Consider the following 25,737-nt stretch of genomic DNA (forward strand, 5'->3'; position numbering starts at 1 on the left):
TAATGTTAGTTTTTTCATAAAATATTACCAAATAGGTACTAAATATCAATGTTAATAATGAATACCAACAGCTCAACATGATCAAACATAGCCTGTAGAAAGATTAATGAGGATTACACATCTGAATATACAATACAAATATCCGTTTAAAGCAGGAAGGAATTTATTGCAGCTACTACGTCAGGCTGTTTTAAAATACATTATAATTTACGAGTAAATATTTAATGCATATTGTATTCAAGCTATAGCAATCATGGCTTGTACGCTCATACGAACTAAGGAGAAGCGTAGAACGGGCGTTCTACGCTTCACCTACACCTCTACGTCGTGTAGACGTTCTACGAGAAATTAACACTGCCTTAAAAAAAGTTCAATATCCTTTGCTGTGTCACGTTATAAATATCATACGTAGATAATTACAACAACGATTTTAAGTATATCACCTCAATAGATGTGACCAATACAATTTAATTTGAAAATAATTTAATGCATAGATAAAAGCCTTATCGTCATAAGATATTGACGGCGCTGTGGGTCCCGCGTACCGTGCACAATTTGCTCCCCTCCATTATGCATGACTAACCTCGTTACCCACCAGGATCCGAAGGGACAGTCTGCATTTTTAACTAGGGATACCTGTGACACGCTTAGGTCGGCCATTAACATATATATTATAAACACACATATTATATTAAATGTATTTAAAATGATTGGAAGCTTTAAATAAACGATATTAAAACCAATTAAGTTTTGTATAAATTTTACGTAAATAATATAAAACGGTTACAAAATATGATAAGTGAAATGAAAATATGTTTTAGACGTTGATGTGTGGTTAACACCATTGTAAATGAATATATTCCCAAATGTACTTTAATTTCACCTTAATTTATTGATAATTTTAAGATATTAAAAAATATGCAACATTGAATATAATGAGTACGGAAACAGAACTAGTTTTCCCCTGTGACTTTGCCCGCGTGTAAAGGTGGGTCGGAAGGGTCGAAGCTATTAAGTATATACAATATTTTCTATTTCTTGAGACTCAATCTCATAACAAATTTCATCGAATTCAGTTCCGTGATGATCAATAAATATCATTAAGACGGACAACACGGTTTCATCAGAAGTACTAAAAGTTTAAGAAGAAGTACTCATAAAAATGATGGGATTAATGAGGTTAAAAGATCAGTCCTTTCAACAAATTTTTCCAATAATATTGAACATTAATAGCCCTGTTAAATAAATCAAACATTTCATTAAATTTGTGAATCAATATTTATTGGAAGAAAATTAAACAAATATCAATGACGACCTTCTTTGAATAAAAATAATTAACGTACGAAAAGTATTTATTTGGACAAACAAGTAAAAAAATTACAATCAATAAAAAAAACTGTTAGAATTCAAACGAACAAAAATGTATATTTAAACTGCACAGCAGTGTGACGTCACAGATAGAATAGGCACTCGGCTTATGTTGGCGAACGTAAACCCATAACATCGGTTCTTCGTATTTCAACACCGAATTTTATTTACCTTACACAACTAACCCACTAAATAAATAATAAATAAATGTTGGACAACATCACATACATTACTCTGATCCCAATGCAAGTAGCTAAAGCACTTGTGTTATGGAAAATCAGAAGTAACGATGGTACCACTAACACCCAGACAACATAGAAAATTAATGAACTTTTTCTACATCGACTCGGCCGGGAATCGAACCCGGGACCTCAGAGTAGCGTACCCATGAAAACCGGTGTACACATTACTCGACCACGGAGGTCGTCAACTAAACCGAACGTATTGAAATTTGATATTGGAATAGCCTGAAGTCTGCGTTAAGATGTCCTTTATTTTGTAACGTTAATAGCACTGTTGCTTTTACACGGTAAAATAATATACATTAATGTGTTAAATGTAATTGTATTTAAATGGTTGACATTGGAAATTCTTTCAGAGTAGTGTTACTGAGTTTATAGCCGGTTCTTCTCGTTGGAATCTACATTTCGACCCGGAAGCTTGCTTATATGATATATACCTTAATAAAGTTTTTTATGTCACAATTAAACGGACGGCCGAATAGGCCACTCGATGGTTACTGGTCACCGATGACCATAGACCGAAAATGTTGGCAAGGCATACCAAATTTGAGAACTGTTGTGGAACTGATCCCCTTATGAATTTTTCACTGACACCTTCATGCCGGAGTACAACAATAAATGTCGCTGCTTGTTGATAGATTATATGATGAGTGGCCGGGTTAACGCGCTAGTGTAAGTGAAGAAAATTAAGATGTAATATTATTTTATACAGTAATCTAAACTAATTACATTACTAAACTCAGTTAGTTCTGAATTCTAATTTAATAAAGCATCTTGAATGTATATGAAAATTATTTTATGAAATACATCCATAATCATACGAATACAATAAAAAGGCAAGTTTTTCCGTTAACATTTTCAATTTCACGCGACTACTAATCCCATTTTTATGAAACTTTCACATTATGATAAGTAGTATCAGGATTTTTAGATCTCTAAAATTACGAAGTCAAATACATAGGTCGTTTCGATATTAGTGATAGATATTATAATACCATAAAAAAAAAATGAAGCATAGACATAAAGAAGACATTTTATTAAGCGAATAAAGATTTCACTTTTTTTAACAGAAATACAGAAGTTTTAATTAAGTACTCATGTACTCTTGAATATAGTACAAAAATACAAGTCACTACTTTCAACATCCCACCCGAGCTGTTTAAGTAAACTTAACACGTCATCCTGAAAGACGTCGTATAATGGAACTATAATTACGTGGCAAAATCAATGCATCCTTCCTGGAGGGAGGTATTCAACTCTATACCGCAGACACTTGCCAATTAATTAACTCAATGCTTGTATTAATTAAAGTGTGTTTTTTTTTCAATGCCTCACACTTAAAACGTAAAAATAATGTTTAATTACGTCGCAGTAAAACTTTGTTACCTTTTTTCTGTGGGTATGGATTTGAAGAAAACGGTTTTGTTATATAACTATTTAATTGTAGCAACCAAAATTTATAAATCTTACAATAAGTTTAGTTACAGCTTTTGTACTATAAATAATTTAAAAAAATATGCCAGCTAGACTCAGCGTGGGTCACTTGGGACAAAAGGAATGTTTGAAAATTCAATACATTATAATTTATCTTATTAAATATTAAAATTTAGGCGCCACTGACGATTCAAAGATTGTATTTTTAATTATTTAGTACACCGTTCGCCAGGCCGGTGTAACTAAGTTTGTATAAAAAATTAAAGTGGGTACATCACCAAATTTCCAGCTACACGTGGATATTGTTTATATCTACAATAGGGAACAGGCATGCCATCCTTGGAGTTGCACCAGCAGCTATCTGGACACACTCAACCAGGAAACTGCAGCCGTCCACACTTAATATTTCAAATCCATGTGGTGGGTAAAAAAAAGAAACCTCCTGCAATACGAAATGGTTCAATAATCAAGTAAATAACCAAGAAATAAATACCTTTAACGAGGAATGTAAGCAGTAATTTACCTTTTGGAGGTTCAAAATCCTGCTTACTTTAAATGACGATTTCAACTCCGGAGAATCATTCCAATGGGTCAAAAATCTCTGTAAATCACAAATTAAACATGACTACGACTTACTGAATTACAAACTAACGCATTTAAGCAAAAACAAGAATTAAAGACTTACAATTTTTTAAAGTCGGTAGCAATATGTTGTATAAAGTTTTATCAAACTTCAAAACTCCATTATAAATATATTCTGAAAAGATATATGCTGTTAAAGCACTGAAGTAATAATCAATCACAAATTAAGAAACTCAACTATTAAGGTAACTCACCGATATATTCAGTATATATGAAAAAATTTAAAAGTAAAATATTAACTATAAAATATTAACTATAATTGCTCAAAATTGTTAGTTTAGATAGTTTAATTGTGTTCTTATCTTTATTTTGATTTATTGTTGTTTGGTAATAGTCTTTAATTAGCATTTTTTACCTTCCTTTTGTTGTCGCTTAACTTTTATTTTGTGCATGCTGTTATCACCTATAAGTAAGATACCACTAGTCTTACTTTTTATTCATGTATCTGGATTGTTTTTAGTGTGTATTTTGTTGGTGATCTAATAAATAAATAAATAAATAAATAAATATCGAGTTTGAAGTTTGAATTCGGTGTTAAACCGAAGATGTAAAAATGCAAAAAGAACGAAATCGAAAGTTCTTGAAACTTTGAAAGGTGCGGGAGTGTGGCCAGCATCACCACCAAAATTAAATGGGAATTATATCCATATTTAAATCAAAGAAATAATTATGGAATAATTATTTTATTTAATAAAAGCCAATTATAAGGCAAAATAAATCTGTCATAATAATTTTCCGACATTTTCAAACAAATAATAACCCTTAATTGGATGACAGCTAATAAATTAACCTGAAACGATGCAAAATGACTTCCAACAAATACAACAAACGAATTACATAATAAAATCTAATTTTAATAATTATTTCACCTTACTGATAAAATAAATATAATTTATTTTATTATTTAAATTAAAATAAAATGCCAAAATGAGGTATTGGGCTAGCAATACCTATATATAGGAAGTGGGGAAATGGGTTAACGGCGGATTTTAGCGAATTGACACTTTTGTGACGTTTTATATAATTTTAAAAAAAGTTAAAATTATAAAATTATTTTTTAATGTAACAACTTGACTTGACTTTGTCTATACGAAAACAACTTCTAAGGTATTGTAAATATTTAAACACGTAATAGATTTATAATTATAGCGTCCTTATAAATTTTAAAACTAGGGGACTCTTGATTACTTCTCGATACATTTTCTTGATTTGATTATTCGAATTTCCGCGAAAACCGGATATTGCGCAAAGATGTATAATAAGACAATTATGAAAACATTTCTTAATCTTACACATTTGATTCCGGAAATTGATAACAAACCGAATCTGTTAACAGACATTATAGTCTGGGGTAACCCAGAGTGTTTTTTTAAACCAAAGGCGCAAAGGCGTGCTGTATATCCAGTAGCGTTGAAGGCCATCGTGTTTCGAAATTGTTGACATACGACCTAATTTTAATATTTGATTTGGCCAATATCACAATTGTTCAATTATACGTATTTTTGCGGTTTTTCATGAAAATTTGATTTATCAAATCATCCTACAACATATAAAATATTTAAGTAAATTTCATATACGTTGTAATTTAATAATAAACTGTTTATTTAAAAATGACTGCTATTTTTCATTCCGACGCATTCCTCGACAATCATTTATTAGATGTGAGAGACGCAACGCAGAATGCAATAAGCGACCTACACATTGAACAGTAATATAACTTTAATGATATTATGAATATGGTCTGTTATCGATTGCACGTTACGAGTACCAAATAATGTTTGGCCAATTAACGACATTTCTAAGAGTTTGTTTGTATTGTATTGTTTTTCAGTAGTAGTAGCAAAGGTTCCTTGGAATATATTTTGTATATCCTATTTTTTCACTTTCTAGATGATAAGTACAATATTTATAAAAACGTCCGACTTCTTCCACCAAATGTCTTTAAGGCGAATTAGGGGATACAGTGGTCCTCAAGATGTTTCTTAACAGCCGAGCACGAGCTGTATTTCAACATAAATTAAGCATATGAAAACATCGACCTGCTTCTCCTGTTTGCCGCGAACATTACACCAGTTGCTTTTGATCCACCAGCCCATCTTTCTCAGCTTAATAACCAATTAATTATTTTAGTTATAAATTGAAATGTTTTTTCGTTCCCTTCGCATAACCATTGGTCATTGGTGTAATACCATATAAAATGTCCTGATTTTACTCCATAATAAGCTCTTGTATAATTCAACATGACGATATAAAATATTGATCAACAGTAGGGACTCATTTGTCCAGAGTAATGGGATTATCGATGTCCAAGGCGACTATGAGGTAGTCGTTACGAAGACTCGTTCGGAAATAAAAATGCAAACGAGAGTAAACTTAAAACAAAATGTAAGTTGACGAATTTCAATTCGACCGTTCTAGTCGTTGCAAATTACTGAAACGGCGGCCGGACACGAAATTAATCAGTATTAAATCACTCTGCCGACTACGGGACGAAATATTCATTAAAGAAATGCGCTTCTCGCTTGAACTCATTGTCGTTGGCCGAAATTATAATAATTTCGTCACTAAAAACCGAGTAATAATATTCGCTATGATGTTCGTTAGTTATATTCAATGACGATTTAACATACATTTGTCTTAAACCGCACTGTATGGAGTGGTCAGCTGTTTTTAGGGTTCCGTACCCAACGGGTAAAACGGGACCTTATTGCTAAGGCTCCGCTGTCCGTCCGTCTGTCATCAGGCTGTAACTAATGAACCGTGATAGTTAGACACTTGAAACTTTTTCAGACGATGTATTTCTATTGCCGCTTTAATAACAAAACCTACAAACAGAATGAAATAAATATTTTAGCGGGACTCCCTTTTATTTGTAGAGAATTGTACGGAACTCTTCGTGCACTAGTCCGACTCGCACATGGCTGGGTTTTTTTTCCTTCAGGCAGACAGGTCATTGGGCCTCCTGATGGTTATTGCTCACCACTGCCCGTGTAAAATATTACTTTAAGAAATAATAATATAAAAATCATTCCTCATATAACCAATGCATCATAAATGGTTAAGATTTCATACGGCTCTAACGTTCATGGGCAGTGTTAACCACTTATCATCAGGTGGTCCGTTCTCCTGCCTATAACATTAAAAGGATAACATGACAATCTATATTTTCAACAAGCTCTGTCGTAGACGATAGGAAGGATGAAACCCGTGTATCTTGATCTGTCAAAAGATTTAATCACAGGATTGCATTGTGAGTGACTTATCTATGTTAAAATATAAGGCAATGTTCTGACTATAAACGTACAATCTGTATATAAGATTTGAAATGTAGCGACTTCCTTAGTTCTATAATAGAAGCGTTTCTAAGAAAGTTCATTGATCCGTCATGACGGATAAATGTAGGTATATTGGTTTCATTTACTGATTTTATATTCGCGACTTTAGCCATAAAGGTTAATGAATGCAAAGGCATGTTAGAATGATCTCGATTTAAAAATCAACCAAACGTATCTGTTATTCTACAACAAATTCAAACAATTTAATACATGACCATTACTCGAATTAGACAGTCTTAACCACACATTAAATACCAAAAGTGACACCCATTAAACCTCGATTTAACGATCACTACGATATACGATTACTACTACTCGTGTGATAATTTATTTGTTTTCAAAATATATAAACTAAGCGTTCTTACAATCATATCAAATCACTAATATTACAATGAGAGAATTGTCTGTTTCTTCCGAATTGGCAAAAAATTCTAATCCGATTGATATAGAAGTTTCTTTAGACGTTATGATAGCTTTCAGTCGCAGACAATGTTCTAAAATTTACTGAAAAACTAAAACTGCACACATTTCAGACAAAACATACAAGAAAATCAAAGCAAAATAACCAACCCTAATATTGAATCGACGCAATACAATTGGTCGATATAATATTTAATAGTCTATGATATTTATAACGGATTCACGAAAATCGGCGTTCTAAATGTCGGCGAAATTGTAATCAGTACTTTGGAAGTAAAATTATAGTGTATATAAGTAGAGAATCACAATAGGGTTGTATTACTGTTAGTAGTGTATAATACAGCAGATTTATAAACGATTATGTAAACATAAGGTTTGTTTATTATTACTCCTTTTTCAATTGGAGTAGAATTCACGCGAAACAATAAACGTAACAAAAAATAATCCCATAAGGAAATACTGAATGGTAAATATGTATCGAAGATTTTCTTCGCAATGTTGCGTTGATAATAATATTGCATACCAATTTCTAGCACAAAGCAATCAATGCTCCTCGGTGGAAGCTGAAGAGTCGGATACGATTTTACGGATGGGGGATCAATCCGAAACGAAGTGGGACTACCGAAACACGATCCGCAACTCTTATATCGATCTTGTAAATATTATCCGATTATTTTAAACTGCTGTATATATATATAAGATATTATTAGTATATATATATATATATATATATATATATATATATATATATATATATATGTATTAAGAGCGGGTCACCCCGAATGGAGATGTGTCATGTAAACGCGAGTCGTTATGTTTTTTGACAAGCGATTCGAATGCGATGGTTGCTTGCAAACCCATTTGCTCTTAATCGAAATGTTATATTGTATTCGTTTGATATTTAATTAATGAATACAGTGATTAGACGATATTAAATACTTTTTATTTTGTGAATATCTCCATTGCACGCCCACATAGTCTTCCAAATGTCGGATCAATGCCCGAACCCAACTGTTCGGCATCCTGCTCTTCCGACATATACATATATATATATATATATATACTAATTTTCGTCTAAGCTGAAGGATCTCTGACGTGTATAAAATTAAAAATGTTTTTACAACTATATAACGCTTCAATGATTCATTGTATATTTTGACGCCAATTCGGTAACGTATGCGAAATTGTATATGAATAGTTTGTGTTTGAATCTCTAGCCCGCCGGAGTCGCCTTGACGTGCTCTGTCAATTAAGCAATGTATTAAATTACCTGCCGTTGGTCTTAACACGATGTTTATATATGTATTAAGCTTAAGTGAAGATTAACACAAACAGCTGGCGTCCGCCATATTAATGGTCTGATGACGTCATACAACAATAGCCTTCGTCGGAGGGATTGTTTGAGTTTTCAATCAAGAAAAAATATCTTGGACACTCGATTGAACAAACTCACTTTTTGTAGCCTACTCGAATTCGGATTCTTAAAATCTATTTCAGATTTAACTAATAAGAAATGTCTCAGATAATGAAAAATATAATTAATTTTACTTGTCGTCCAATAATCACACAAATTTGAAACAATATATCTCTCAAAAACATATTCACATAAGTGCTTATATGGAAACAATTAAGAATTCACTTCAAACATAATAATTTCGATTCCCTCTAGCCCATTTCAACACCTACCACACATACATATGTAAGGTTACTTTATCCTTTAAAGCTCTACATATATAATCAAACAGCGGTTTCTGAACTGAAGTTATGTTTCTCTATTACTTGCTATTGAATCGAGAACATTTAATTCAATTGTTAAATTTTTATTTAATTTGAAAGCGTCTCAGGTCTGTAAATATACACATACAAAGAATAATATTATTAGTGTTCTTCTTCTATTCGTTCGTGTTTTTCAAAAAATGTTTGAAAATTATCGCTGTCATTTTTACCGAAAGCTTGAAGCTCGTAGCACCAACTGATCTTATGCAAGTTAGGAGATGTTGCCACACACATAAATGTGGCAGAATAGCACGCAAAATGATGAAACACATCTCACTACGTCTTCTTTCGTCGAAAACGAAATGAATTATAAATACAGATTAAGTCAACGCGTGAAAAATGATCTCTTTTGTTAAATCCGTATCGTGTCGGATCAAGGGCGTCTGGATTCTTTTCTACAAAAAGTCTTAATTTTATCTATCCCTGCTTGTACAACATTGACCTTGGCAGAACAACATGTTACATCATAAATCAATATAAAATAAAAAGATCCCTAGCTCATTTTCAATATCACATTACATTTGATGGAATTAAATCACTAATTATTCCTTAGAAATAATGTTTAACAGTGCATTACATAACAGTATTTTAGTTAGTGTTACTGCTTAGTGGTTTAAGGGGTGAATGAGCCAGTGTAATTACACGCAAAGTTCATTACATCTGAGATCGCGGGGCGGCACATCGACGGCGTAAGAATCGGTATAAACTCGTATAGCGTATACTCCTCAAACAGTGCTAATATTTATGGACGAAAACTCCATGAGAGACATCTATCGGTTATTTGTTCACGAACTGCACTTGAACGCATACTTGTCCTTTGCTTATTTAAAAAAATAACTTGTCTCCACGTTCGCTGTGTGTTGCATTAATATTGTAATGTTTTTTGAAAAATAAATGAAGGCGGAGAACCGAAAGCATTGGCGCACATTGAGAGAGGTCAATGTCCATCAGTGGAGTGTGATTGCCTAATGATGATGAATACAGAAATATGGGGTAAATATAATAATATACTTCTTATTATTATAATAATAAATAGCAACGAAGTGTATAGGATACGAGTTACGCACTCACAAGAATATCCTGCGGCTGAGAGCGGAGACGAAGGGATATACGAGTACACAAGACAAACCATTTGTCGTCACGGCATACGATTCGGCCCCATCGAAAACATTACAAGTAGGTATTATGTCATCTTCGTTACACTTATAGTATTAAAGTGTCTAAATATTCAAATCAGTTTTACTTAAAAGGGTTCCGTCTGAGATGTATGTTATATTCTATTAAAGTTTTCCAAGTTCATAAATAAATGTTTTTAAAGGATACCTTTATGCAAATATAAAGTACAAAGTCTGGTTTAAGTACAAACACCTGAAATCTCAAACGTATTACCGTTTATAAGTTTTAAGTAACTTTAAGTTAGTATCTAAGACAAGACATATCTTTATCATAAAATATTAAACTATACTTAAGAATCTCACAAAGTTTATAGTAGTCCGATACTTAAAAGAATTCAAATTAAGACCTAGTAAAAGTATTTAGAATCAAATATATAAAATGTTTTTTGTGAACAATGTATCAAAGATAGACTCAAAATATTATCGGTTCAGGCTTTTTATAAATACTGTAAAAAAAAAACAAATATATCTATACTAATATTATAAATGTGAATGTAGCTCTGTCTGTCTGTCTGTCGCTCTTTCACTACCAAACCAATGAACCGAATTTGATGAATTCAACTTCAAGGAAGGACATAGGCTACTTTTTTTGTCTAACACTTGACAACCAACCCCTAAACACGAGCGAAGCCGCGGGCGACAACTAGTCAAATATATTTCATTATATACCCTTTTCACATTTCTTATGGCAAAATACCCCAGAATTTGATACCTGATTCCCATTTCGAAGACTTGGAACTAGCAACACTGTTTTAGAATTCAAAAATTCAAGTCTTAGTGAGGTTAATAAATAATAATTAAACTCAGGGTTTAAAATTAGTAAAATATTTAATTTCCAGAGTCTAATTTATATAATAAAACTTATAAATTATGTATTGACTAATGTAATATTTTAGGACTGTTCTACGGGAGGTTGAGTTGAAAAACATAGGTCTTATTATATAAAACCTCTCTGACGTGGTGAATGAACAGGAAGTACCCTAGGAAACGTTTTAGCGTTCAAAGTTCACTTAAATGAAGTCTCTTTTATAGACAGTACTCAACTAGATAAACTTATCTATATAAAGAATTCGTTCAGTTTTCAGGAAATACTAGTCTGATTTTAATTATTTTTTTCGGAGCGCACATTTTTTTGGATGTAGGAAAGAGGACGGACAAGTGGCCACAACCGCCCGTAGACATGGCGCCATTAACAAATATTAACCAATCCTTCGCCAATACGCCATCCAACATGGTAACTAAGCTGTTATGGCCATTGTGCCTATAGTTACACTGGCTCACACTTCAAACCGGAACCCAACAATACTATTGTATTGAAGTTTTGCTGTTTGGCGGTAGAATATCTGATGAGTTGGTGGTACCTAGTAAGATAAGTACCCACAAAGTAATCACATAAAATATAACATCATAAACATTAATATGCTCCAATGTAAAACAGTCATGTATAATCCAAATCATAGCTAACAATATAATGTAGTTATAAGGGACCATCAGCATATATTTATATGTCTATAATGTAACTTTAACATAAGTTATAACTGAATTCACCCGCCGGCTACACGCGTTGAAGAGCGCGTCAATATCACAGACAACAGAATGTTATAGTAATTTAAAAAAAAAAACTTAATAAATATAATCTAATTTGTATTTTTTTGCTGACTTTACTTTTAGTCGCCTCACGCACACTAAGACATCTTGTTAGTACGAACCAACTCGTACCGATGCATGGCGAAATTTGACATTGTGTGGCGCACCTTCGTCAGTAAATAGACTTATAAAGATAATATATTTACAAAACAAAATTTAAGCAACTTTATTTATATATTATAATGTATTCAATATAATACAACCAAGGCTAGTAATGTATCATTGTATTTTCTATAATTGTGATAAATAAAAAGAAAACCAACAATGTTTTTTCTCTTTCTTTTCTTACAAGCGAGTTGATGCTCTGAATTCTAGAGTCAAGTGAATAAAACACGTGGATCTTATTGCAAAACCGGTGGTTCAAATCTGGGCAAGCATTACTGAGCTTCCACGTATGTGTTTTTATCAAAATCGTGTGATATGGTTTATTCTAATATGGTTATTCTAATATGGTTTGTCGGATGTACATGTTGTACATCTGACAAACCATATTAGAATAACATGGTCAGTTGCAATCGGTGCTAGAGCATATTTTTTGGCCGATCGTACATGCTATCCAGTATTGCTGATACGAGCGATAATTGAACTTTGCCGTCTTTATAAAAACGATTACAATTTATGGCAATATACATTTAATAACTTGAAAAATAAATAATATTCTATTATATAAAAGTCGTATTTATGAAAGCTTTGATCGGAAGCCGAAACAGCTAACAACGTGGAATAGTTTTAATTTACAAATTTATATATACACCACACAATTTTAACAAAAATAGTATTTCAGAAGTAATTCAGAAATGTCGTTGGAATAAAATAAAAAAAATCATTCACCTTAAGGTGAAGTTTTATATCAGTATATAAAAGATATTTATAAAAAACCTCAAATTATAAATAGACTAAGAAATGAATGATAGAGGAAACACTAAGTTTTGTATTGACATGAAATACGGAGAATTTTTATTTGAAACATTTACAAATAGAATATGTTTACTTTACCAAATGTATATACACATATATAGAAACGAAGTCAAAAGGTACTAAAAACTTGAGTTTTTCTCAAGAAAATATTCAATCGATGTTATCAATCTTAACCAATTTAAATGCGAATAATATTGATTAAGACTTATCAAGATGGATGTCCAATCTAAAGCGATCCTTTTCCTTCAGAGGGTTAAGCCGTAGATCAAAATATGATCTCTGAATCTGATACAAGGGAAGAGAACGACACAACTGACTGCCATGTTACTACTAGTCTTCTAGCTTATACTATATTGTTATTGTTTTGAATAATACATAATTAAACTAATAAGGTTTTATACAGAGCAATATATTTATAAGCGCGCATAAATGACTGGTATTTTAAGTAGCACAACATTTATAATAGGAACTCGTTTTAATGTTCGTAAATAAAACATTAATTAATATTGTATGGCATATTTTTCTTTATGTTGTTTTGTTGTATAGACTTAAATCGACATTATATCGTTATAGAAGAAGTGAAGCGAATAGGTAAAACGCTACGTTGAATAAGTTTCACTGAAACGTCTTCGAATTATTTCGTTTTGTATGAAACCGTCACAGTAAATTGCTTAATATTAACCTAATCGGTTTTAAGTGTCTCAAAGTACACGTAATGTCGTAGTCATAAGTCTTAGGGAATAATAAATGTTCGTAAATTGGTAAATTGCTACAAATCTTAAAATTATTCAATCAATACATTTCGAAGTTTTTTAATTCTAATCCTACCTTCACTTAAAAACTGCAAAACAATAAACACATATACCTATATTGTGACCACAGGAGACACGCACATGAAAATATCACGTAACACAGACACAGTAACACTGCACAGGGCTGTCACGACAACGCGAAACGTGCACAAAGCTCGAGCGATGGAGCGGTACTGCCGGAGTCGGCGCCCTGACTCACCCCCCACCCCTCTAGTTTTCAGCGCACTCTTGATTTTTTTTAGCTTCACTGCAAATAAATGTAACATTTTTGATAACGTTTCCTCATAATTTGCTTAATCGTTTCATAGTATGAAATAATATTTATAACAAAACATAAAGTAAGAAAAATAAATAGTTATACTGAAATATATAGTTTTAAAAATATTAAAACAAAAATATGCTTTGTTCAAGTACGCTCTTATGAGTACTTTTGAGTTATGTTTTTAAATTAATTTGAGTTACTTAATTAGTATTATTCATTCATATTTATTAATATTTCGAAACAATTAATCAAACCTTACATTAGTATATAATTGTCCAGTTCTGCTTTTGTTAGGGTTATAATTTTAAGCCAATAAAGTCACGTCAATCCAAAATTTGATAAATTGTTGTACGTAGTACTTACCTCTGAATAATTACTTGAACGACTTGGCGGTTCTAATATTATGAACAAGCATAAAATCTGAAGTCGTTCCTGTTTATGGATATTTTTAATAATTCCCAAGAAATTCCTGAACTGTTACTCTATGGATATAGAGGAATGAGACGTGAGAAGTTTAATTCAATAACGAAAATCGGGCAAAATATATTTCTCTATTAGCCTTTTTTTGCATAATATATTAAAGCATTCTCCTCCGTCACCACCAATCCACATTGAAGCAACGTGGTGCTTCTCTTCACAAAAGGAGATAATCTTTAGCTCAGCTAGATTTTATAGCATTTAGGATCTATGATTTAGACTAGTTTAATATATATCAAAGGTGATTTGATTAAAGATGGAAATGTAAGGCAGGCTTAGTAAATGTGGATTTGCTTGGAATGATTACGTTTATATTGATAATATTTACCTAATAGATTAATTTTCTATAATCTAAAACTGTACACCTAGATATTTATGTAATATTAAGGAAACTAAAATTTACTTTTAATAATTACTAAACAGAATATTTTTAATAGTGAAGTTCTACGCGGGAAAGATTGAAATTTACTCATTTGTCGGATGATACGATCAGATTTTAGTTTTAATGAACGTGACGTCAATAACAATGTACCAGGCAGTACCAATAACTCAAATAAACAAAGAAACAACGTCAATTATAATGTTCATCAAGAAATACAGACTAACTGAAATCCGAATGAAAAAAGAAATGTATAAAAAGAACTAATAACTATGTCAGGATCGTTCATTGGAATGCCTTCTTGCAGTTGCTCTTTTTTTTTACAGTAAAAGAGCAATATAAATAAAGTTGAAAATAATTCCAGTTCAGCGACAATTTTTCTGGTTTATACATATATTATTACAGACCACGACCTTTCTGCTTTACGTTCGAAATAGATCTCATCTGCAACATTGATAAATAAGGCATATTACTATTAATGCATATTATACAACATTATATTTAACATAAAAATCGTGGATTTAGTATTTATTGATTTCTAGGTAGGATACATAAAAAAATATCGTACTTTACTGACATATTCTGTAAAATGATGGAAAAGAGTAACTACTGAGTATCTTGCCGGTTCTTCTCGGTAGAATCTACATTTCGAACCTGTGGTAGCTTCACTTAATACAGTTTTATAAAATGACCATTCACAAGTGCTCGTAGAAGCTTACTTGAATAAAGTATATTTTGATTTAACAGAATCGTAATTCGTAGTTAGTGCTTTTTTCTGTTGAAAAAGTAAATAAAACAATTTAATTAAAGACGCGCCAGCTATCTATAAGGTTTCAAATTATGTGCAACGAAAAAGATCGATCGTTGCGATATGGGCGGTCGGGTAACTGGCTCTAACAATAACATTTTGACCTTGGCAGTTAAAATTATCCAAATTCAAATCTATAAGCCGAGGACACATTTTGCTGTATGTTTCCCCATAAAATTATTATATATATTTCTCATTTATGGCATACATATAATTATACATAAAAAAACATTATACAATAAATATTTTTAACCGACTTCAAAAAAAGTAACAGTCTAGATTCGGTTGTAATTTATTTTTGTGTATACGTTACGTCCGAACTCCTTTATTTATTAATCGATTTAAAAAATCTTTATTTGTTAGCGAGGGTATTTCACATTTGGTCCCATTTTATTTAAATTAGGTATTAATAATTTCCCGTGCGAAGCTGGCTTTGTACATAAAGGCTGCTTTTTAAAAATACAAATATAATACTACTAGAATAAAATTAATAGAGTTACATTTAATGTTAAAATTTAATTGGCAACACTACGCTCAATCAACCAAATGTAAGATAAAATAAGCTTGTTAGAACGATTATAATAATTAAGAAAGCACTTCAATTTATCCAGAGATCCGTGCCAAGTACATGGAAATTAGACACGGCAGTAAATGATGTGTAACGCCGGCAACTTGAACCTAATTTCATCTTTCCCACGTTCAACCGCTTTATTACTGTTATGTCAGGCTACTAAAAAAAACGACGAGATTCTACAAATATTATAGGTAATTTTATATACATTTGTTCTGCGAGATTTATTTCATTTATCACAAATATGAATGGTTTATTTGATGATTGAAATATAATGAAAAAAGGTAAAGCGATTTACCATTATTCTGTTGTTATTAGTAAGGGTTGGAGCAAACTCTTAATCTACAGATGTATAATATTGAACATATTCATATTATTAGCGTTGGTTATTCATCATATATAATATATTATATTTAATGTATATTAACGGTTAAGTTAAAGGTATCGTTAGGTTAAGTTCAAGGTTGGTGTTTTGAGAATGGATGTGGATGGATTGTGTGAAAGACGATATGGTTAGAAAGAATGTTACTTGTGAGATGACGTCCGACAGAGAAGTATGGAAGGATAAGACATGCTGCGCCGACCCCAAGTAAAATTGGAATAAGGGCAGGATGATGATGATGATGAAGTTAAAGGTATCGATACATATGTCAGAATTTAGGAACATATATGACACACTAAGTCTAGATACTGCAGTGGACGGTTAAAGCTTTGATTATTTATTTATACGTCTAGACCGACGCTCAAACTTGAGAACGCATTGAAAAAAATTGTGACCAATGGTTAGTCGCTAAGTAAACGCATACTAGTAAAGCAGTATGACGTTTGGTGTTTGTCGAGTGTAGCTGACACGCAAACTAAGATATTAAAGTTGGCCGGTTCGTTTTAGTTCTATATATATAAATAATCTAAGGAAAAGTTAAAAAACGTAAACGACAGCTAAATTCTATTCATTAGGTATCATACAGTTGTAACGTGTACATTTTAGAATTTCGGTTTGTACTTGAGTATCAAGCATTTTTGAATATAATTTATTTCACTGAAATTCCTAATTATTCTAATACATTAACAGCTTTACTAATAACGGTTGTAAAGAGGGTGAGTTGATTACACGGCAACTTATCTCTTTCTTTCATAAGTAATTTGACACTTGATAGATGAAGAAAGGTCGGTCCAATCCAACATTTGTGTAAAACATTTGTAAATGTAAACTTATTCTGTAACTTGAAGCAGGAATGGCGTATAGATCTAATCGCTCACGAGGGCGAGCCCTTCAACGTTAACTTCATTAATTAAATAAACTCTCATACAATAACTCAACAAATAAACGGTTTTTTGGATAAAACACCGTCATAGTTTTAGACGGTTAACCGTTGAAGAGTTTTATTGTCTATAACCAATCAGGTCATGGTTGCCATGAGCCACAGGATCCCTTGTGCATACAACCATGACACCCCAACGCTGGACCTGCCTATGCTGGCCTCCAATCTAGAGGGTTTTCCGGGCACCCCTCAGTCCCTACACCATTTAAGGCCAGAAAGGTGTGCATATTGCCGACTCCCGACGACTCCCGGTCTTTAAATTTATTTATCTAAATTCAGATTAGCTGGTCAGCGGAAGAGAAGTAAGAAGACTATATCCTTCCAGCACCTCTTGCTTCCGTACAAAACGTTGAGGCCCCAAAATGCTGCAAAGCGGCACACTCTATCAGAATTTCTCACACTGTGTCCGAAGTCTTCCCAGACTCATGGCATATGGGTCACCTTCCGTCTGGCTATTACGTGCAAGTATATACCAAAGAACACATGACCGGTAAGCACCTCCACTGTCGTTAGGCTTACTCTTGGTGATACCAGTTCCTCATTCATCCTGCGAATCTATATTAGCTGGACACCACACCTCCGGAGCAGTAAATTTCACTCAAAGTAAAAAAAAAATTGTTTAAACTGTCTATTTACATAAAATGACATATTTTTCGTATAATAACAACATTCATCATGGAAAATTTAATTCAAATATTTTTAAGTACAAATCGATACAGCGTAATATAATTAATTGATAACTCCACTGACATCTACCTCAGATTGTCATGAATTTATTATTAAAGGATAAATGCAAACATAACAATAAATGCTCATTTATTAAATGCTGCAATCTGATTCGTCGCTGCGTTCGCATCGATATCGGATAGTAAATATACATTTTGTCCTTCATACTCCAGGAAAACGTGCCAAATATGTGGACACGACCTTTAATTATCCGCTGCTTCACAGCTTTTTGATATGACCAGAAACTAATGTTTACTATGTATTTATATATATACTGTTTTTATTTTATATATAGTGTTTTACTTTTAAACATATTATCGAAAATAATCCTCTATGAATCCAATCTAATATTAACGAACACATGAACTCATAGACATAATGTACAGGTAGAAACATTTACGAATGAATAATTAATTATATTTAAAAGCTAATATACAATACTTTTTTAAGTTGTTTTACAAACCATTACTGCCAGTCTTCTAGCTCCGGGCTGACTATTCGTTGACAGTAAAACCCAATTACTTTTTATTAGCCAGACCCGGGATTCGATCGTGAGGCCTTTTGATCATCAACACCAACGATACAGCCAAATACTACACCTATAATGTAGATATAAGCATTACTCTCAAAATTAATTTAATAAATATACAATAATTATTTATATTATAAATAATAAATATTGTATTTTATTACAAATATTTTATTTTTATACCACAATGGAAACATAATCCTGGACTTAATTTACGCTATATTAAAATCCGCGTTGCGATAAATGTAAAGGATTAAACTACATAACATATCTGTGAAATAGTTCATTATGATCATTCCTCTCGTAAGGTTTGCCAAAGCTCTTCTCGGTTCTTCCTTTCCCATCCAGTTGGATCGCGCAACTTTCTTCAAGTCATCGGTCCACCTGGGTGCAAGAGCTCCACCTTTTTTTAAGACATTTGTTTTAATGTGATATGTGGCAAATGAACAGGAGGGTCACCTAATGGAAAGTGACTACCACCGCCCATGGACATCTGCAATACCGGGAGGCTTGCAGATGCGTTGCCTTTAAGGAAGGAGTACGCTCTTTTCTTGAAGGTTCCCAAGTCGTATCGGTTCGGAAAAGGGTTGAATGTGACATTTATGACATGCAAATATGATGAATGAATTACATGATTGAAGCGGCAATGAGCTAGTCACGAATCCTAGATTGGAGACCGCGGATCGGCAAATGCAGAAAATGCAAAATTCTTTACGGCGCAAATTTCAATGGTCGGTGGTGATCGCTTACCACCCGGTGGCTAACTTGTGTATGCGTACCTCTAGTACAATGGTAGTGATAGATATATTAATAGTGTTGCAGTATTTTAAATCAAAGGACGAGAGGATTTAGTATTTTGGATCAAAGGATGTATGAGCAAGTTCACATCATCGAGTTGATCCAGTAAGCGTCTTAAACTGGGACTAGCACCATTCAATTTGACGTACTTAAATGGTGTTTATAATTTATGAGGATATATTACTGCACTAATGTGTAACATATTCCTTACCGCGAACCATTTGGCGAGTAAACGTCTACAAATAAAGAGGAAAATTGTTATATATTTTACTACGCAATAATAATCGGCCATCCACTCAACCCTTGGGTTATTAACATTAAATAGAAATATCTACAAGTGTTACGACATTATATCGTAACCTTTTGTGCAGTGTTCGTGGAATTAGCTATCGCTAGAATAATTCTGTTGACACAATACCCTCAGTCGTAAACGGTGAACAATGGATAGTTGTTCAAAGTTTATCAAAGTAAGTGACTATAAACTTGTTTTGGTAATGAGCGTAAACAAGGACATTGGTTAGGACTCCTTCGTCTCCTGCAACGTCGCCAAGTTAACGACGAACTGAGGATCAGATTTTATAGCTGACTTCAAATAAATATAATCTGCGATCCGCGATGAAATTTTAAGATTAAAAATCAAAACAAGCGACTCGTGTGACTGTTTGTTCGGTCGGTTATTTTTAAATATATGATGGATTTAAATATGCATTCCGGGGGCTATTTAGATGAAAATAATTCGAAAATTGTTGATAGCTTTTTGAATTTTACTTTGGTTACGTATATTAAGTAATTTATCTGCATTACTAACTATGTATACTTGTTGTCTTCCAGACAGAATATATTATATAGTTATATAATTGTATTTAATTAATATAACGTTGTATTTTAAATGTTGAAAAAGAGTAACTACTGGGTTTCTTGCCGGCTCTTCTCGGTAGAATCTACAGTCTGAAGCAGTGGTAGCTTCACTTAATATAGTTTTTAAAATGACCATTCATAAGTGCTTGAAAAAGCCTACTTGAATAAAGTGTATTTTGATTTTGACTGATGTCCACTTTATTGTACCCATGGATATCGTGTTCTTACAATCAATTTCTGTCGATTTTTTTTTAGTAAAAATATAGGTATATAAATTTCAAATCAACTGTCCCCACTAATGCTCAAGCATCAAAGACGCTGTTTTTGGCTATTTCTACATAGCTTTGACATTTGACTGGCAAAAGAAAGAAGTATAACAAAATCATCCAAGTCGCTTGTTACGACTGATAAAAAATGTCTAGCGTTCGTATGATATCTTGTCAAAAGAAAATATCAAAGAGATTCATCCCTTAAAAATAAGACGATTGTCGATGTCATTTTCAATCTTTAATTATTGATAACCTGGTGAATCAATTTAGTCATTTCCATATTATTTATCGTGAATCGCTATGGGGTTTTGTCCAGACCCGCGATATTGTGTACTCTCTATATTGCTTATATATATATTTGAATGGGAAGTGTAGTAACTAGAATATGACCCAGTCGAAATTCGAGATATAATTCTTACAACCCAGAATATAGGACCCTTATACCTATATACCTGTGTGACATTGAACATTTAGAGACGATTTCAGGTCTACCTTTCCGTTTAGAGAGTTGATGTTAGCTAAAATGTTACGCTTTGTTCCCTTAATACATTTTCATTTAGCAAATCAATACCTACAGCTAATCATAATTATATAAAAATAATACCTAGGTCTTCTTCGCAAAAATGATAAGAAGTTTTCAATTGTTATTCTTCAGCTTTATTACCTCAAATATCGATGGAATGCGAGTTAAACAAGTTTAACCGCAGTCGATGAACTTCCAACCATCAAAATATTTCAGCTTAGATCAGATGTCTACACGGCAAATGAGACGTTTTACGACGTATAAAACGTATCCTATGATTCTTTACCTACGTTTTATTGGTGCATCTTCATCAATATGCATTGAACGAGGATATTTCATATTTTGCATCTTAAAGCCGGTGAATAAACTCTGAACTGCTTCTAGATACTTGTCAGGTACAACTCGATAAACTACCGCAGATTATTCGGTATACATTTTAGATCTTGATTACGATAAAATAATAGAATCAAAGGGAAAATTACCCACTGTGCAAATCATGACTGCGTTTCCACGCAGTGGTGCGGTGTCAAAAATGTTTAAAAGTATTAAATTAAGATGTAATTTCGATTTTCTAGGCGAAAAATTAATTAACTCTCCTATCATTGGTGACGGGACTGGTTCAGAAAGAATAAGACATTTATTTTGGAGACGAATATTTGCGCCGTTTGTTCGCTTCAGCATTTATATTTTAGACATTTCGTAACATAGTGAAATACATTAATATCGAACCTTTCGAACCATGAATGATTATAAAGTGACGTACGTCAATTACTGTTGCTTAGTTTAATATTTACTATTAACAAATTTTGAACAACTCCGTATTAACTTGAACTACCACCAAATGTAATAAAGATAATTACTATAATATCTAATTGTTAAATTATATTAAATATTACCAATTGTGTTATATTTTATAACTCGATAGCTTTTATGTTTCCATAAAATTAGAATTGATTAAATATCTAGTTAGTTCGCTTGCATCATGTCTGAATGTGTTCTATTGGCTCCCGTTAGGGCTGGCAACACTTGAGCATTGAGTTGATAAGGTAGGACTTAGACTTTTGTAGTGATAGCGCCGGTCTATCTAGCTTCTCTTTCTCTTACGCATATGGCAACGGTAGGCAGGCTCCTCTCACTCTTTAAACATTAAAATACATAAAAAAAATTAACGCAAACATTATAATACATAAAAATGTTCTAACGCATAAATCATCAATACATTTTAGGCAATCCAATCAATAAGAATATACGCCATTTAAACCTGAGAATTTAAGACCAAAAAAATCAGCATCCCTATCTGCATTCACAGATCGATGAAATTGAGAACGTGTCGTCTGTACATGCCAAGCGAATCATTCAAAGATCTTCAATCTTAATGTCACTATGGTGGTGAATGTGTAATGCGTCCACCTACCCAGGTTATATCTTCATATCTATACATATAATAAAATTGGAGCGTCTGTTTGTAATATTAAAATAACCGCGTTTTACTAAATGCATCTGTATGTATACACGGTATATATACCTAAATAATATTTTTTACAATTTTTGTCTGTCTGTCTGTTTGTTCCGGCTAATCTCTGGAACGGCTGGACCGATTTTGACGGGACTTTCACTGGCAGATAGCTGATGTAATAAGGAGTAACTGAGGCTACTTTTATTTTAGAATTATATATAAAGTAATAATAAAGTCACGCTTTTTTATAAAATTCAAACGCGCACGAAGTTGCGGGCACATCTAGTATCTGAATATAATCTTAAATATTCAATGAAAACATTTCGTATTCTTATACATATATACTATTGAATTTTATTCTTATTTGCAAAACTAATTAAGTCTAAATCTCGTGAATAGCTTCCAATTGAAAACGGAAATTGGTTGACAAACAGAGACGAAAGTAATGCTGTTTTTTCAGCATTTTAGTCTCTCAGTCGGTGGAATAGACTCGATAAGCAACGTAATATAGGAAGGCATGAACTGTATCAATGGGAATTCATCAAGGCATCTTGTTTAAAACATTTAACTTAAGATTGAATTATACGAGACTCATTACAATACTATCTAATAACTTCTTCAGCTGTGGAACAAGATTATTTATTTGTTGTTTGTTTTTTAATAGAAAAGTGGTGTTTTAAAATAACTTAGATGTCATCATCTCAGCCGCAGGACGTCCACTGCTGGACATAGGCCTCCCCCAAAGATCGCCACAAAAACCGGTCGTGTGCAGCCCGCAACCAGCGGCTGAATGTATACCGAAGAAAATTAAATAAAGTCCATTCGAATTTCGTGTACAAGTATAATGTAAGAACATTTATTTCCATCGTGGATCGATGTGGTCGGGAGAAACTACTTTCCAAGTTGCTGTTGTTACAGTACACAAGTAAGTGCGCAAACATGGGCCACTTTCCTACTCACATAGTCCAACAGGAGAGGATCAGATACAAAGCCAACGGCTTCATATTCTTTTGGAAAAAAGTGATTGTAAACTCTGTCAACTTCCTAATTCCAAGGAAGTTCTGAGGATCTAAGGAAAACTTAGTAATATAGCCTTCGAAGTTAAGAAAATACCTGTTTACCATCTACTACTGACCCAAAAACTTACAAATACCTCTTACTCAATCTTAAACCTTTTTCTGATTATATCACAAAATTAGCCATTATTTAGCTTTTAATATTTTGCTGCTATTCCAAAACTTTTATTTACACTTCACGTTAAAAATATTAGTAATTGGACCAGTGAAAAACGAAATCAAATAAAGGTGTTATTTCCTAGCGACGCGACGTTCAAGTAAAATAAATATGTCTGAACTCGGAAATGCCGACCGACGAAGGTCTAGAAGTGAAATAATATTAGTCTGCTGCTAATTTCATATCGACGCTTACCCAAATGCTGCCACATTAAATAACAGAGAGTTTCTTCAAACTTTATATTTCTTTCGGTAAATTTCTCTTTGTGAAAAATATTTTACGATATCAAGCTTTATATGAAGATGTTTAACTTTGTTTTTCAATAATTATTAAAAGTTTTAACACTTTCTGGATTAAAATACGCTTATATAAGTCAAAACAATTACTGAGCTATTGTGTCATATTTACTGTCTACGTCCCCTTTAAGTACATTGATCGATTTGAGTAGGAGTGGTCGCTTTTAACAGAACTTGCGAGGTTTTAGTAGGTGTGATACATAACATTCATGCTTATAACCATTACAAGTTGAATTTAAAAAACGTGTGGTTTTAGCAGAAATATAAATGACTACTCTATCAGCGCCGAGTGTTATACCTAACGTACATAACGGGCCTGTAAGACCTCGAGAAGCGAGAATAAAGACTCGGGCCCACTTTGGTGCTAGAGGAATACGTTCATATCCACAGGGAAAGTGTTAGATTGAACGTATCTACGAGTGCGGTGGGTTCAAACATTGTAAAGAAATCTCGAACACCGTTATTTGTCATATGTATGGCTGCAATGGAAGAAGATAAAAAAACCACATCATCGACATCAACCAGACGGAGCCAGGCTACGCCCAATAGTAACGGTGCATGGCCACACTTAGAGAATATTACCGTAGGCGCTGTAATTTTGCTACACCCTGATTTAATTCCGTGCTTATCCTTGGATACAATGTGGTGTAATTATATATGTTAAACAACATAGCTAACTTTAAGCTCTGACGCAACTGTTTGAACGCATGTAAATAAACAATAAAAGTATATGACAAGCTCCATTATTCGCCGGAGATCTCGCCAAGAGATATCTAACTTTTATTTAAATAAACATTTATCTAAATATTAGTATCAATACCTATACAGTTTAGTATAAGCTCTAGTGCGTATTGGACTCTTCAGTACGCACAAGACGTATCACGTACTCAATGCGAGTGCGTCCCTGATGCAGGCTACCTGATGTTTTTATAAAGGAAACTTTAAACGAATAAAATTGCAGCTACGTAGAAAATTAAATTACAATATAGTTAAATGCAATTTCATTATTATATCTTTAAAGTATTTTTTACCATCTATATAGTGTTTCATCCAGTAATAAGCCTTTTAATGCACGTATTTTTCGCAAGATGAGATTTAAATTACTGATACTACTGATATGCCAAGTTTTACTCGTAATATAATCAAAGTGGAACATTATTATAGCAATTTCAGTTAAGTTTATGCTTTTGGCAAGTGTATGCTGCTCTCAGCCGAGAGAATACATTAAACGTCATTGCAATTTCTTATTTAGAACCGTGTACATAACTTAGGAAACAATCATAATGATCTGGTCGCCTGTAAAATATCAACTGTTCGTATATCATATACGAGTATACCTCACTATCGATGCTACAAGTTTTCTCTTTGCATAAGTTTATCAAAATATCAGTTAATATCGCTAATAATGTTATTAACCATATGAACTTATATATAAATATATAGCAAAAAGATATATCTACT

At 32.7% G+C, this 25,737-nt stretch overlaps 1 protein-coding gene across 1 annotated transcript in view; it reads right to left on the minus strand.

Annotated features, from left to right (window-relative positions):
• The window catches only part of LOC113398184 (zwei Ig domain protein zig-8-like), a 379,966-nt gene extending 366,032 nt beyond the window's left edge, over window positions 1–13,934 (minus strand). The window contains exon 1 of the mRNA XM_064215469.1: window positions 13,823–13,934. The gene's annotated coding sequence lies outside the window, so the exon portion shown is untranslated. The remainder of the gene's footprint in view (window positions 1–13,822) is intronic.
• Window positions 13,935–25,737: the final 11,803 nt, after the last annotated feature.

Source organism: Vanessa tameamea, chromosome 2, assembly GCF_037043105.1.
Source record: "Vanessa tameamea isolate UH-Manoa-2023 chromosome 2, ilVanTame1 primary haplotype, whole genome shotgun sequence".
In the NCBI taxonomy this organism is placed as follows: Eukaryota; Metazoa; Arthropoda; class Insecta; order Lepidoptera; family Nymphalidae; genus Vanessa; species Vanessa tameamea.